This window comes from Macaca fascicularis, chromosome X (assembly GCF_037993035.2).
Source record: "Macaca fascicularis isolate 582-1 chromosome X, T2T-MFA8v1.1".
NCBI classification, from domain to species: domain Eukaryota; kingdom Metazoa; phylum Chordata; class Mammalia; order Primates; family Cercopithecidae; genus Macaca; species Macaca fascicularis.
In genome coordinates this window covers 25,207,176-25,221,741 of record NC_088395.1, presented here as the reverse complement: position 1 = coordinate 25,221,741, position 14,566 = coordinate 25,207,176, and positions in this window count along the sequence as shown.

Here is a 14,566-nt window from a genome sequence, read left to right as displayed (position 1 = left end):
ATAAACAAAGCTGTAGTGTGTGTGCAATAATGAATTAAGCTCATCCCAGCCCATCTGGGCATCAACATTCACAGGCATCTTGTCAAGCAAAGATTCTACAGAATCCACAGGTCCTTGGTCTTCTTCTCATTATGGAAGTAATCTGTGGAAGGAGATGGGTTAAGTTGTAAAATATTATTATACAAAGTGAGCAACCTCTTTTCCCAAAGAAGTTTCTGGCAATGAAGCAAAAATCTAGCTATTCTTGCCCCAAGGGTTGGGGGGTGGGGAGGGGAAGGAAAAATCACCAAGGCTCATTTGATCTCGGAGAATCAATGGAGCAGCCTCCCTATGGAAATTAAGCAGCTGGAGAGGGGCAAGTCTCAGTCTGGACTTGTTCAATTTTTATTTATTTGCCAATTCAGAATGGTTCCCTCGATGTGCCAGTGAGCCTTTTCCAAACTGCTTCATAAGAATTTCACTCACAATATTTCTACTACTTCCCTTCATTAATCATTCTCTAGTAAACAGCATAGTAAGGATGTACTATTCTGACAATAAACCTTTGTTTCCTTCTAGACAAAGGCCTCCACATTTCCTTAACCTATTGCTAATATAACAGATACCCTAAATCAGTGCTTTGCAAATATTAATAAGCATTTTAACCACCTAGAGATGTTGTTACAATGCAGATTCTGATTCAGTAGGTCTGAGATGGGGACTGAAATTCTGCATTTCTAGCAAGCCTCAAGTAATGCCCATGCTGCTGTCTGCAGACTTTCCTTTGAGTAGCAAGATCTTAAGTGAGTCATCTCTCCACTTGGAATTTCAAATAGTCATGCAAAGATAATAAATTTAAAAGCCTACATATTTCAAAAGAGGAGAGAAAAACAAGTTTTCAAAACTTTAAATCCTACATAAAGAAAATATTTTAAAATATTTTACATATTTTAAAACAGATGAATATGATACTTTTATCCAGGGTTGCCTCTCAAAATATTGTTCCTCTTTAAATTATAACATCCTGTGACCACCACATACAAGTAAGTTCTATAATGAAGTAGATATCAAAGTGATCTTATGACTGGTATTGCCATTAAAGAGTTTTTCTACTGTTTGTTGTCAGTATGCCTTCTCCTCATCTAGATCATAAACTCCCTAAAGCTACAAGAGACATTTTACTAGTTCATCTTAACAGCCCCTCACTTAGCATACTGTCAAATCCAATCCAACCAACATTACTGAATACCTACTGTACCATCAACACCATGCTGAGCACTGGAGACAGTGAAAAGAAAAAGAAAAAATGAACTTGTTCTCACGGAGTTTAGCAGAAAACACAATATTTTCTCCCTGAATCATTTAAATATGGCACATGTTAGAAAGCTAAATTATATCAACACTAGACAGGCAAAATCATCTTACGACATAAAGGTAAGTATATTAATTTCCAGTTCTAATATTTTAAGTCCAAATCTTCTCCTATGTTTTGAATTCTTTCAAAACTATAAATAAACTTCAAGGATCATAACTCTTTTGTGAATCCAATGCTTTCACCTGTCTATTATATACCAATAAGTAATAGCATTTCAACTGACCAGAGGTAAACAAATGAGAAATAACAAAAATTGTATTCTTAATTCTTGAGAAGATTTGAGAGCTCTAATATAGATGAATTCCATACCACTGAAGCAGAAAACTTTCACAAACCATCAAAAGAAAGATATTTTATTCTACTTGTTACTTAGCAGTCAAGTCACACCAAGGTTAAAAATATAATTTCCATATTCCTTATCTAAGGGGACTCAATCAAGCAAGACTCCTTTCAACCCTCATTGGGACAAGAAGGAACAGATGTAAAAACATCTGCCCCGCTTCAAAATGATGAAAACATCAATGTGATATCAATGACAGCTCTGGTCACTCCACAAGTCTCTAGTCTCAACATGAAAGTATTTCATTGACTGTCATTGTGAAAATCAAGAACGATACAGACATTTATATAACATTTTAATTATCAACCCAGAAACCTAGCTATTGGTCTTCTCTATTCCATCTCACAGCATTGTCACTGATATTCCTAATTGAAGCTTCCTTATGTGTCTTTTGGGGGACTGAAAAAATGCTCAAATACTTGACATTTTTGGTGCAGCAACAGTGACATCCAGTGGGTAGCAAGATTAACCCCAAAATTCTGTGTAAATTCAGTGAGGGAGGGTTAGGATATCCCAAAAACTGTTTTTGGCTACCCATGGTCACTTCCTATGAGAACGATGCATTTTTAACTCCCTTGGGATAACAATCTAGTTATTATAGTAGTTAATAGACAAAGCAAAACCTGCATCTTGTCTCACCAAGACATTGCTACTATTTCTTCTCACGTCAATACCACTCATCGCAACAAAATAAACTATTAGTAAAAGTCTTGGGCCGGGCGCGGTGGCTCAGGCCTGTAATCCCAGTCCTTTGGGAGGCAGAGGCGGGCAGATCACGAGGTCAGGAGATCGAGAACATCCTGGCTAACACGGTGAAACCCCGTCTCCAGTAAAAATACAAAAAATTAGCCAGGCATGGCAGCAGGCGCCTGTAGTCCCAGCTGCTCGGTAGGCTGAGGCAGGAGAATGGTGTGAACCTGGGAGGCGGAGCTTGCAGTGAACCAAGATGGCACCACTGCACTCCAGGCTGGGTGACGAAAAAAAAAAAAAGAAAAGAAAAGAAAGGAAAGTCTTACTAATTTTACAAATAACATTCTTTCAACTTTTGCTTAACTTCTCATTAAGTTGTTTAATTTAACCTGGTTGATCACCTCAAATGCTTCCAATTACCAAAAACTTTCTAAAGTTCAAATGAAGAAATATAGTTATTAGGTTTTCTTTATGTATATTTCTTTACGTCTATCTTTATGAATATTTATACATATATGTATATAATATCTAATATATATTTAAAACGTGTTTAGAATAAATCTGCATTTCATGTTGAGTTAGTGGCTAACAGAATCATAGGACATAAATACAATGTTCATGGATTTCCACTTTATTTCAACAATCCATTTCTATCACTACTGCTTGCCATTGCTCTCATTTCAGCTTTAAGTCACTAAGTGCACTTCAGTCTAACTTCTGGCAAGTAGACACCATGGAAGTTTAACAGCTTTGGAGAAAATAATTGCTCCACAAATAAGAATCCCTCAGGCTTAGTGAAAAAAGGTTAATTATGTAGATTAGACCCTGAGAACCTATCAAGAGAGAAGTGGATATTGCTGAAATTCTTCTGAGAGTAGAATTAGATTTTAAGGTGTTTTGTAGAAGAAAAGAAAGCAACTAGTGAATTCAGCTCATTAGCCCAAATGGGCTCGTTTTGCAAGAAAGAAAGCAGAGACTCTGAAACAAAATAAAGAGTACTCAGCAATTCATCTGCCTACACTCTAAAAGAGTGATCCATAAAAAAAAAAAAAAAAAAAAATCAGATTTACTGTATAGAAAAAACAAAATTGATACAATTTGAAAACCAGCGGGAAGCCCAAAATTCCTGGATTCTTCTATTAACACAACAGGCTTCCTAAGGCATTGGAATAGGCCCATCAAATCTTTTAGCCAAACTAAATGACAGTGTATGATGTACATGCAAAAAAAGGCAAAGAAACTCTAAAAATGCATGGAAACATAAAAAATAAGGTCTCTCCTACGACATTTATTCTGCTGAACTCATGGTATCCAATATGACAGCCACCAGCCATGGCCACCAACTACATGTGGCTATCAAGCACATGAAATGTGCCAGTCTGAATCAAGATGTACTTTAAGCACAAAATACACATCAGATTTTGAAGATTTAGAATGAAGAAAAGAGTATAAAATAACTCATTAATAATTTGTGTATTCAATGATTTACAAAAAGTTTACTCCTACCATCTCTTCCAGGCTAACCCCCTTCTAGCCACAATGAACTTCTTAATATTCCTTGAATATTGCCAGGCACACTTCCATCTGAACACACATATATTTCATCTCATTCTTCCTGTAAGGCTTTTCTACCTGGTATCTCTATGACTTGTTTGCTACTTCTTTCAAGTGTTTATCCAAGTATTACCTCACCAATAAATATCTCCTTATTCACCCTACCTAAAATTATAACACCTCATCTTTTTCATCTATTATGCTTTATTTTTCTCTGCAACCTCCGCCAAATAACATTCAATATATTTAACATATTAAATGTGGTTATTTTTAAATTTACCATGTAAGCTTTTTGAAGGCATCAAGTTTTTTTCTGTTTTTCTAACTATTTTATTGACTGTGCAGAGAACATGCCTGGCATGTAATATGTATCCAATAGTTAATTGTTTGCTTGTTTGAATAAATTAATAGAAGTTTGAAAAAATAATTTGTGTATTGATTACATGTTACAATGAAAACATTTTCAATGCATTTGGTTAAATAAGATATATTATCAAGTTATTTCACCTGTTTCTTTTTTAATGTGGGTACTACAAAATTTAAAGTACATATGTGCTTTCCATTACATTTCTATTAGACAGTGCTTCCCTAAGCAATATTCAAGGGTGAACACAAGTTATTCCACATAAAAACCTCCACCATCATTTTATATACCATCCTGTCTTAATACATTTATCCACTCTTCAACTGTCCTGGTTGTCCTTCTTGCCTTTTCACATTCACATACATGATTTAAATATATTTTAAATTAAAATTAGTGATTACAGTTTCTGCTACTACCCATTCATCATTTAGGCACAATATAAATAGAGGCCTAATTCAGAGGTTAGACTTGCAGGTTCTGAAGCCACACTGGCCAAATTCAAATCCTAGGTCTGCTCCTTACCAGTTGTGTAGCCACGGGCAAGTTATTCAAATCTTTTCACGCCTCAGTTTCCTCAAATGTAAAATGAGAATAACAATAGAATTATTGAGGGGATAAAAATGACTTATTGAATCACAACAATGCCTGGCCATTAGAAGACATCATTATTAATTATGCAGTTGATTTACTCTTTATTATTGACAGCTAAAAAAACAATGAACATCTGATACTTCAAATATTCTGGGACTTTAAAAAGCACTGACTATATATGCATTAATAATTTTACTCTTCACATAATATGACTCATACAATAAGCTTTCCTAAAGAAATCAGTCACAATGTTGACTATTTCTTCATTTTTCCTTTCTAAGAAAATCTGTAATGTATTTTCTTCAGGCACACTAATATTCTTTTTCTATTAAATCCTGCTTTCCTTTTCCTTTGGTTAATCTTTTATAACCATGTTTTCCCTTCTCATTACCCAGAACTCAAAGCTCACTCATTTGGACCCTTCAGTTTTCCATCTGAGTCTAGCAAGTCGTTTCTTCCTATTCCTTCCATTCCAATCTTCAAAATCCCTCCTTCCTAAACACATCAGCCATGTTTCAGACCTGGTCCAAGTTCCATCTCTCCTTCAGGCCTTCTCTATCCACTTCAGCCTGCATTGTTCTCCTCCCTAAACTCTCACATTGTTGCTTGTTCATTCAACTATTTATTGCCTGCCAACATCAGAGAGGCAGGCTCAGAAGATACTAAGAAAAATGAGACACACATATAACCCATTCTCAGGAGAATTACAGTATTTACGGGAAGACACACATCAAATAAGTCCTCATAAGATAGATGAGTGTCGTGAGATACAAGCCAGACAGCTAGGGGAGTAATTTCCTCACATGCCCATGCTCTGCTTCCTTACTTGGCCTGCAAACTACTAAATATATCTTTTATTTCCTTTATAACCGCTCCAGCATCCAGTACAATACTAGGCACATAGTGGGGGTATAAATATTGGTTGAACAGACCAATATAAACAACATTTTTTTATTTAGACCCCATTTCTTTCTTTCACATTACCTATCATTTTTGCCCACTATAGTTTGACTCTTACTCCTCATTATTGCATAGCATAGAAGAAAGATCACTCTACTCAGATGACTTAAGTTACACTGCTGCTCCCAAACCCACCAAATGTATATTTAATCTGTTAGCCAAAGTGATGTGAAAATACAGAATACTGGTGTTTCTGGTTCACTCCTGAAACATCTTCACCTCTTTAGAATTCAGCAACTATCCCCTAAGTCCTTATTTTGTATAGCTTTTTAAAAAATAACTGCAATTCAAAAACCCAAATATAAGCACTGTTGACATTTTCAGGTAGATTTTTCCAATCTTTTCTCCATGTACATATATACATCTATTTTGCTTTCTAAAATTGGGGTCCTGTGGTAGATGCATTCTTATAATCTGATTTTTGTTTAATATACAATGAATGTTTTCCCATATCATTGAATCTTAATCTATACAATGACTTTTTTAAAGTACCATCCTCTTTATTCTACAGATCAATAATCAAGGACCAGAATGGAGAAGTGACTTGCACAAGGTCATATGGTAAGCAGGTGGCGGGACTGAGGTGCAAATCTTTCAGTTTTTCCTTTGTTTGTTTCTTTGTTTTCAACTCATTGAGGTATAATTGCAAATAAAATTGTATACATTTAAAGTACACAACATGATGATGTGATGTGAGTACTGTGATCAAGTTAATAAATATATCCATCACCTCATATAGTTGCCTTTTTTGTGAGAATGCTTACATTCTACTCTCTTACAAAATTTCAAGTATACAATACAGTACTATTAACTATTAATATAATTAATATCTATACTTTAGATACCCAGAAGTTACTCATCTTATAACTGAAATTGTGTATTCTCTGGAAAACATAGCTCTATTTCCCCCACCCCAGATCCTGGCAACCACCACTCTGCTTTCTGTTTCTATGAGTTCAACTCTTATATTTAGAGTTCACATATGACTATTACCATACAGTATTTGTCTTCCTCTGCCTGGCTTATTTCACTTAGGATAATGCCCTCCAGGTTCAACCATTCTGTGTTGGCACAAATGACAGAATTTCCTTCTTTTTATGTGGCTGAATATTACATTATAAACATGTGTGTATATATGTATATAAGGGGACTTCACAAAGTTCATGGAAAATGGAATTTAAAGATAACTAAAAATATAAACCTTATTTTTCAACGTAAGCTCCATCAAGTTCAAGACACTTTTGTAAGTGTTGATACCAGTCATTTAGTCCATCCCTAAGAAACTGATTATCCTGAGGATTTAACTGAGTCAATGCAGTCTTATTTACATTATTAACTGAAGAAAAATGGTGGCCCTTAACAGATTTTTTTAAGATTAGGAAACAAAAATAAGTCAGAAGGAAAGTCAGCCAAATCATGACTGTAAGATGGATGCCTAATGATTTCCCATCAAAATTGGCACAAGGCCAGGTGCGGTAGCTCGCACCTGTAATCCCAGCACTTTGGGAGGCCAAGGCAGGTGGATCACCTGATGTCAGGAGTTCAAGACCAGCCTGACCAACATAGAGAAACCCCGTCTCTACTAAAAGTACAAAATTAGCAGGGCATGGTGGTGCATGCCTATAATCCCAGCTACTAGGGAGGCTGAGGCAGGAGAAATCACTTGAACCTGGGAGGCAGACGTTGCAGTGAACCAAGATCGCACCACTGCTCTCCAGCTCCAACAAGAGCAAAACTCCGTCTCATTCTCTGGTGAAGTATTCCTGGGCACTTGTCTGCTTATACTATGGCTAACTTTCTCAAAACACCCTCATAATAAGTAGATGTTATCATTCTTCAGCCCTTCAGAAAGTCAACAAGGGAAATGCATTGAGCATTCCCAAAAAACCTATTGCCATGACCTTTGCTCTAGATGGGTCTCCTTTTGCTTCGACTGGACCACTTCCCCCTTTCAGTAGCCATTGTTTTGATTGTGCTGTGTCTTCTGAATCATTTTGGTAAAGCCATGTTTCATCTACTGTTATAATTCTTCCAAGAAATGCTTCAGTATCTTGATCCCACTTAGTTAAAATTTCCATTGAGATTCACTTTTGGGCGCGCCCAAGATGGCTGAATAGGAACAGCTCCAGCCTCCAGCTCCCAGCGCAAGCGACACAGAAGACGGGTGGTTTCTGCATTTTCAACTGAGGTACCGGATTCATCTCACCGGGGAGTGCCGGACAATCGGTGCTGGTCAGCTGGTGCAGCCCAACCAGCGAGAGTTGAAGCAGGGTGAGGCATTGCCTCCCCTGGGAAGCACAAGGGGGAAGGGAATCCCTTTTCCTAGCCAAGGGAAACTGAGACACACAACACCTGGAAAATCGGGTAATTCCCACCCTAATACTGCGCTTTACCAAGGGTCTTAGCAAATGGCACACCAGGAGATTATATCCCACACCTGGCCCGGAGGGTCCCACGCCCACGGAGCCTCCCTCATTGCTAGCACAGCAGTCTGAGATCTAACTGCAAGGCGGCAGCAAGGCTGGGGGAGGGGTGCCCGCCATTGCTGAGGCTTAAGTGGGTAAACAAAGCCACTGGGAAGTTCGAATTGGGTGGAGCCCACCACAGCTCAAGGAGGCTAGCCTGCCTCTGTAGACTCCTCCTCTGGGGACAGGGCATAGCTAAACAAAAAGCAGTAGAAACCTCAGCAGAGGTAAAAGCCCCTGTCTGATAGCTTTGAAGAGAGCAGTGGATCTCCCAGCACAGAGGTTGAGATCTGAGAACGGACAGACTGCCTGCTCAAGTGGGTCCCTGACCCCTGAGTAGCCTAACTGGGAGACATCTCCCACTAGGTGCAGACCGACACCTCACACTTCACATGGTGGGGTACACCCCTGAGACGAAGCTTCCAGAGCAAGAATCAGAGAGCAACACTCGCTGTACAGCAATATTCCATCTTCTGCAGCCTCTGCTGCTGATACCCTGGCAAACAGGGTCTGGAGTGGACTTCAAGCAAACTCCAACAGACCTACAGCTGAGGGTCCTGACTGTTAGAAGGAAAACTAACAAACAGAAAGGACACCCACACCAAAACCCCATCAGTACGTCACCATCATCAAAGACCAAAGGCAGATAAAACCACAAAGATGGGGAAAAAGCAGGGCAGAAAAGCTGGAAATTCAAAAAATCAGAGCGCATCTCCCCCTCCAAAGGAACACAGCTCATCACCAGCAATGGAACAAAGCTGGACAGAGAATGACTTTGACAAGTTGAGAGAAGAAGGCTTCAGTCGATCAAACTTCTCAGAGCTAAAGGAGGAACTACATAACCAGCGCAAAGAAACTAAAAACCCTGAAAAAAGAATGGATGAATGGATAACTAGAATAATCAATGCAGAGAAGACCTTAAAAGAACGGATAGAGATGAAAACAATAACACGAGAAATACGTGACAAATGCACAAGCTTCGGTAACCAACTCGATCAACTAGAAGAAAGAGTATCAGCGATTGAAGATCAAATGAATGAAACGAAGCGAGAAGAGAAGTGTGGAGAAAAAAGAGTAAAAAGAAATGAACAAAGCCTCCAAGAAGTATGGGATTATGTGAAAAGACCAAATCTACGTCTGATTGGGGTGCCTGAAAGTGAGGGGGAAAATGGAACCAAGTTGGAAAACACTCTGCAGGATATCATCCAGGAGAACTTCCCCAACCTAGCAAGGCAGGCCAACATCCAAATACAGGAAATACAGAGAACGTCAAAAAGATACTCCTCGAGAAGAGCAACTCCAAGACACATAATTGTTAGATTCACCAAGGTTGAAATGAAGGAGAAAATGTTAAGGGCAGCCAGAGAGAAAGGTCGGGTTACACACAAAGGGAAGCCCATCAGACTAACAGCAGATCTCTCAGCAGAAATTCTACAAGCCAGAAGAGAGTGGGGGCCAATATTCAACATTCTTAAAGAAAAGAATTTTAAACCCAGAATTTCATATCCAGCCAAACTAAGCTCCATAAGTGAAGGAGAAATAAAATCCTTTACAGACAAGCAAATGCTTAGAGATTTTGTCACCACCAGGCCTGCCCTACAAGAGATCCTGAAGGAAGCACTAAACATGGAAAGGAACAACAGGTACCAGCCATTGCAAAAACATGTCAAAATGTAAAGTCCATCAATGCTAGGAAGAAACTGCATCAACTAGCGAGCAAAATAACCAGCTAATATCATAATGACAGGATCAAGTTCACACATAACAATATTAACCTTAAATGTAAATGGACTAAATGGTCCAATTAAAAGACACAGACTGGCAAATTGGACAGAGTCAAGACCCATCAGTTTGCTGTATTCAGGAGACCCATCTCACATGCAGAGACACACATAGGCACAAAATAAAGAGATAGAGTAAGATCTACCAAGCAAATGGAAAACAAAAAAAAAGCAGGGGTTGCAATCCTAGTCTCTGATAAAACAGATTTTAAACCATCAAAGATCAAAAGAGACAAAGAAGGCCATTACATAATGGTAAAGGGATCAATTCATCAGGAAAAGCTAACTATCCTAAATGTATATGCACCCAATACAGGAGCACCCAGATTCATAAAGCAAGTCCTTAGAGACTTACAAAGAGACTTAGACTCCCATACAATAATAATGGGAGACTTCAACACCCCACTGTCAACATTAGACAGATCAACGAGACAGAAAGTTAACAAGGGTATCCAAGAATTGAACACATCTCTGCACCAAGCGGACCTAATAGACATCTACAGAACTCTCCACCCCAAATCAACAGAATATACATTCTTCTCAGCACCACATCACAGTTATTCCAAAATAGGCCACATAGTTGGAAGTAAAGCACTTCTCAGCAAATGTAAAAGAACAGAAATTATAACAAACTGCCTCTCAGACCACAGTGCAATCAAACTAGAACTCAGGACTAAGAAACTCAATCAAAACCGCTCAACTACATGGAAACTGAACAACCTGCTCCTGAATGACTACTGGGTACATAACGAAATGAAGGCAGAAATAAAGATGTTCTTTGAAACCAATGAGAACAAAGATACAACATACCAGAATCTCTGGGACACATTTAAAGCAGTGTGTAGAGGGAAATTTATAGCACTAAATGCCCACAAGAGAAAGCAGGAAAGATCTAAAATTGACACCCTAACATCACAATTAAAAGAACTAGAGAAGCAAGAGCAAACACATTCAAAAGCTAGCAGAAGGCAAGAAATAACTAAGAATAGAGCAGAACTGAAGCAGCTAGAGACACAAAAAAACCCTCCAAAAAATCAATGAATCCAGGAGTTGGTTTTTTGAAAAGATCAAGAAAATTGATAGACTGCTAGCAAGACTAATAAAGACGAAAAGAGAGAAGAATCAAATAGACACAATAAAAAATGATAAAGGGGATATCACCACCGACCCCACAGAAATACAAACTACCATCAGAGAATACTATATACACCTCTATGCAAATAAACTAGAAAACCTAGAAGAAATGGATAATTTCCTGGACACTTACACCCTCCCAAGACTAAACCAGGAAGAAGTTGAATCCCTGAATAGACCAACAGCAGGCTCTGAAAATGAAGCAATAATTAATAGCCTACCAACCAAAAACAGTCCAGGACCAGACAGATTTACAGTCGAATTCTACTGGAGGTACAAGGAGGAGCTGGTACCATTCCTTCTGAAACTATTGCAATCAATAGAAAAAGAGGGAATCCTCCCTAACTCATTTTACGAGGCCAACATCATCCTGATACCAAAGCCTGACAGAGATACAACAAACAAAGAGAATTTTAGACCAATATCCCTGATGAACATCGATGCAAAAATCCTCAATAAAATACTGGTAAACCAAATCCAGCAGCACATCAAAAAGCTTATCCACCATGATCAAGTGGGCTTCATCCCTGGGATGCAAGGCTGGTTCAACATACACAAATCAATAAACATAATCCAGTATATAAACAGAACCAAAGACAAAAACCACATGATCATCTCAATAGATGCAGAAAAGGCCTTTGACAAAATTCAACAGCCCTTCATGCTAAAAACTCTCAATAAATTCGGTATTGATGGAACGTATCTCAAAATAATAAGAGCTATTTATGACAAACCCACAGCCAATATCATACTGAATGGGCAAAAACTGGAAGCATTCCCTTTGAAAACTGGCACAGACAGGGATGCCCTCTCTCACCACTCCTATTCAGCATAGTGTTGGAAGTTCTGGCTAGGGCAATCAGGCAAGAGAAAGAAATCAAGGGTATTCAGTTAGGAAAAGAAGAAGTCAAATTGTCCCTCTTTGCAGATGACATGATTGTATATTTAGAAAACCCCATCATCTCAGCCCAAAATCTCCTTAAGCTGATAAGCAACTTCAGCAAACTCTCAGGATACAAAATTAATGTGCAAAAATCATAAGCATTTTTATACACCAGTAACAGACAGAGAGCCAAATCATGAATGAACTTCCATTCACAATTGCTTCAAAGAGAATAAAATACCTAGGAATCCAACTTACAAGGGATGTGAAGGACCTCTTCAAGTAGAACTACAAACCACTGCTCAGTGAAATAAAAGAGGACACAAACAAATGGAAGAACATTTCATGCTCACGGATAAGAAGAATCAATACCTTGAAAATGGCCATACTGCCCAAGGTAATTTATAGATTCAATGCTATCCCCATCAAGCTACCAATGATTTTCTTCTCAGAATTGGAAAAAAAAACTGCTTTAAAGTTCATATGGAAACAAAAAAGACCCTGCATTGCCAAGACAATCCTAGGTCAAAAGAACAAAGCTGTAGGCATCACGCTACCTGACTTCAAACTATACTACAAGGCTACAGTAACCAAAACAGCATGGTACTGGTACCAAAACAGATATAGACCAGTGGAACAGAACAGAGCCCTCAGAAATAATACCACACATCTACAACCATCTGATCTTTGACAAACCTGACAAAAACAAGAAATGGGGAAAGGATTCCCTATTTAATAAATGGTGCTGGGAAAATTGGCTAGCCATAAGTAGAAAGCTGAAACTGGATCCTTTCCTTACTCCTTATACGAAAATTAATTCAAGATGGATTAGAGACTTAAATGTTAGACCTAAAACCATAAAAACCCTACAAGAAAACCTAGGGAATACCATTCAGGATATAGGCATGGAAAAGGACTTCATGTCTAAAACACCAAAAGCAACGGCAACAAAAGCCAAAATTGACAAATGGGATCTAATTAAACTAAAGAGCTTCTGCACAGCAAAAGAAACTACCATCAGAGTGAACAGGCAACCTACAGAATGGGAGAAAATTTTTGCAATCTACTCATCTGACAAAGGGCTAATATCTAGAACCTACAAAGAACTCAAGCAAATTTACAAGAAAAAAACAAACAACCCCATCAAAAAGTGGGCAAAGGATATGAACAGACATTTCTCAAAAGAAGACATGCATACAGCCAACAGATACATGAAAAAATGCTCTTCATCACTGGCCATCAGAGAAATGCAAATCAAAACCACAATGAGATACCATCTCACACCAGTTAGAATGGCGATCATTAAAAAGTCAGGAAACAACAGGTGCTGGAGAGGATGTGGAGAAATAGGAACACTTTTACACAGTTAGTGGGATTGTAAACTGGTTCAACCATTGTGGAAAACATTATGGTGATTCCTCAAGGATCCAGAACTAGAAATACCATTTGACCCAGCCATCCCATTACTGGGTATATACCCAAAGGATTATAAATCATGCTGCTATAAAGACACATGCACACGTATGTTTATTTTGGCACTATTCACAATAGCAAAGACTTGGAATCAACCCAAATGTCCATCAGTGACAGACTGGATTAAGAAAATGTGGCACATATATACCATGGAGTACTATGCAGCCATAAAGAAGGATGAGTTCGTGTCCTTTGTAGGGACATGGATGCAGCTGGAAACCATCATTCTTAGCAAACTGTCGCAAGAACAGAAAACCAAACACCGCGTGTTCTCACTCATAGGTGGGAATTGATCAATGAGATCACTTGGACTCTGGAAGGGGAACATCACACACTGGGGCCTATTATGGGGAGGGGGGAGGGGAAGGGGGGAGGGATGCCATTGGGAGTTATACCTGATGTACATGACGAGTTGATGGGTGCTAATGAGTTGATGGGTGCAGCACACCAGCATGGCACAAGTATACATATATAACAAACCTGCACATTGTGCACATGTACCCTAGAACTTAAAGTATAATTTAAAAAAAAAAGAAAAGAAAAGAAAACGTGGCACATATACACCATGGAATACTATGCAGTCATAAAAAAGGATGAGTTTGTGTCCTTTGTAGGGACATAGATGCAGCTGAAAACCATCATTCTCAGCAAACTGTCGCAAGAACAGAAAACCAAATACCGCATGTCCTCACTCATAGGTAGGAATTGAACAATGAGGTCACTTGGACACAGGAAGGGCAGCATCACACACCGGGTCCTATTGTGGGGGGAGAGGGGGGAGGGATAGCATTAGGAGATATACCTAATGTAAATGACGAGTTAATGGGTGCAGCACACCAACAAGGCACATGCATACATAACAAACCTGCACATTGTGCACATGTACCCTAGAACTTATAGTAAAAAAAAAAAAAAAGAAGAAAGAAAGAAAGAAAGAAAGAAAGAAAGAAAGAAAGAAAAAAAGAAAGAAAGAAAGA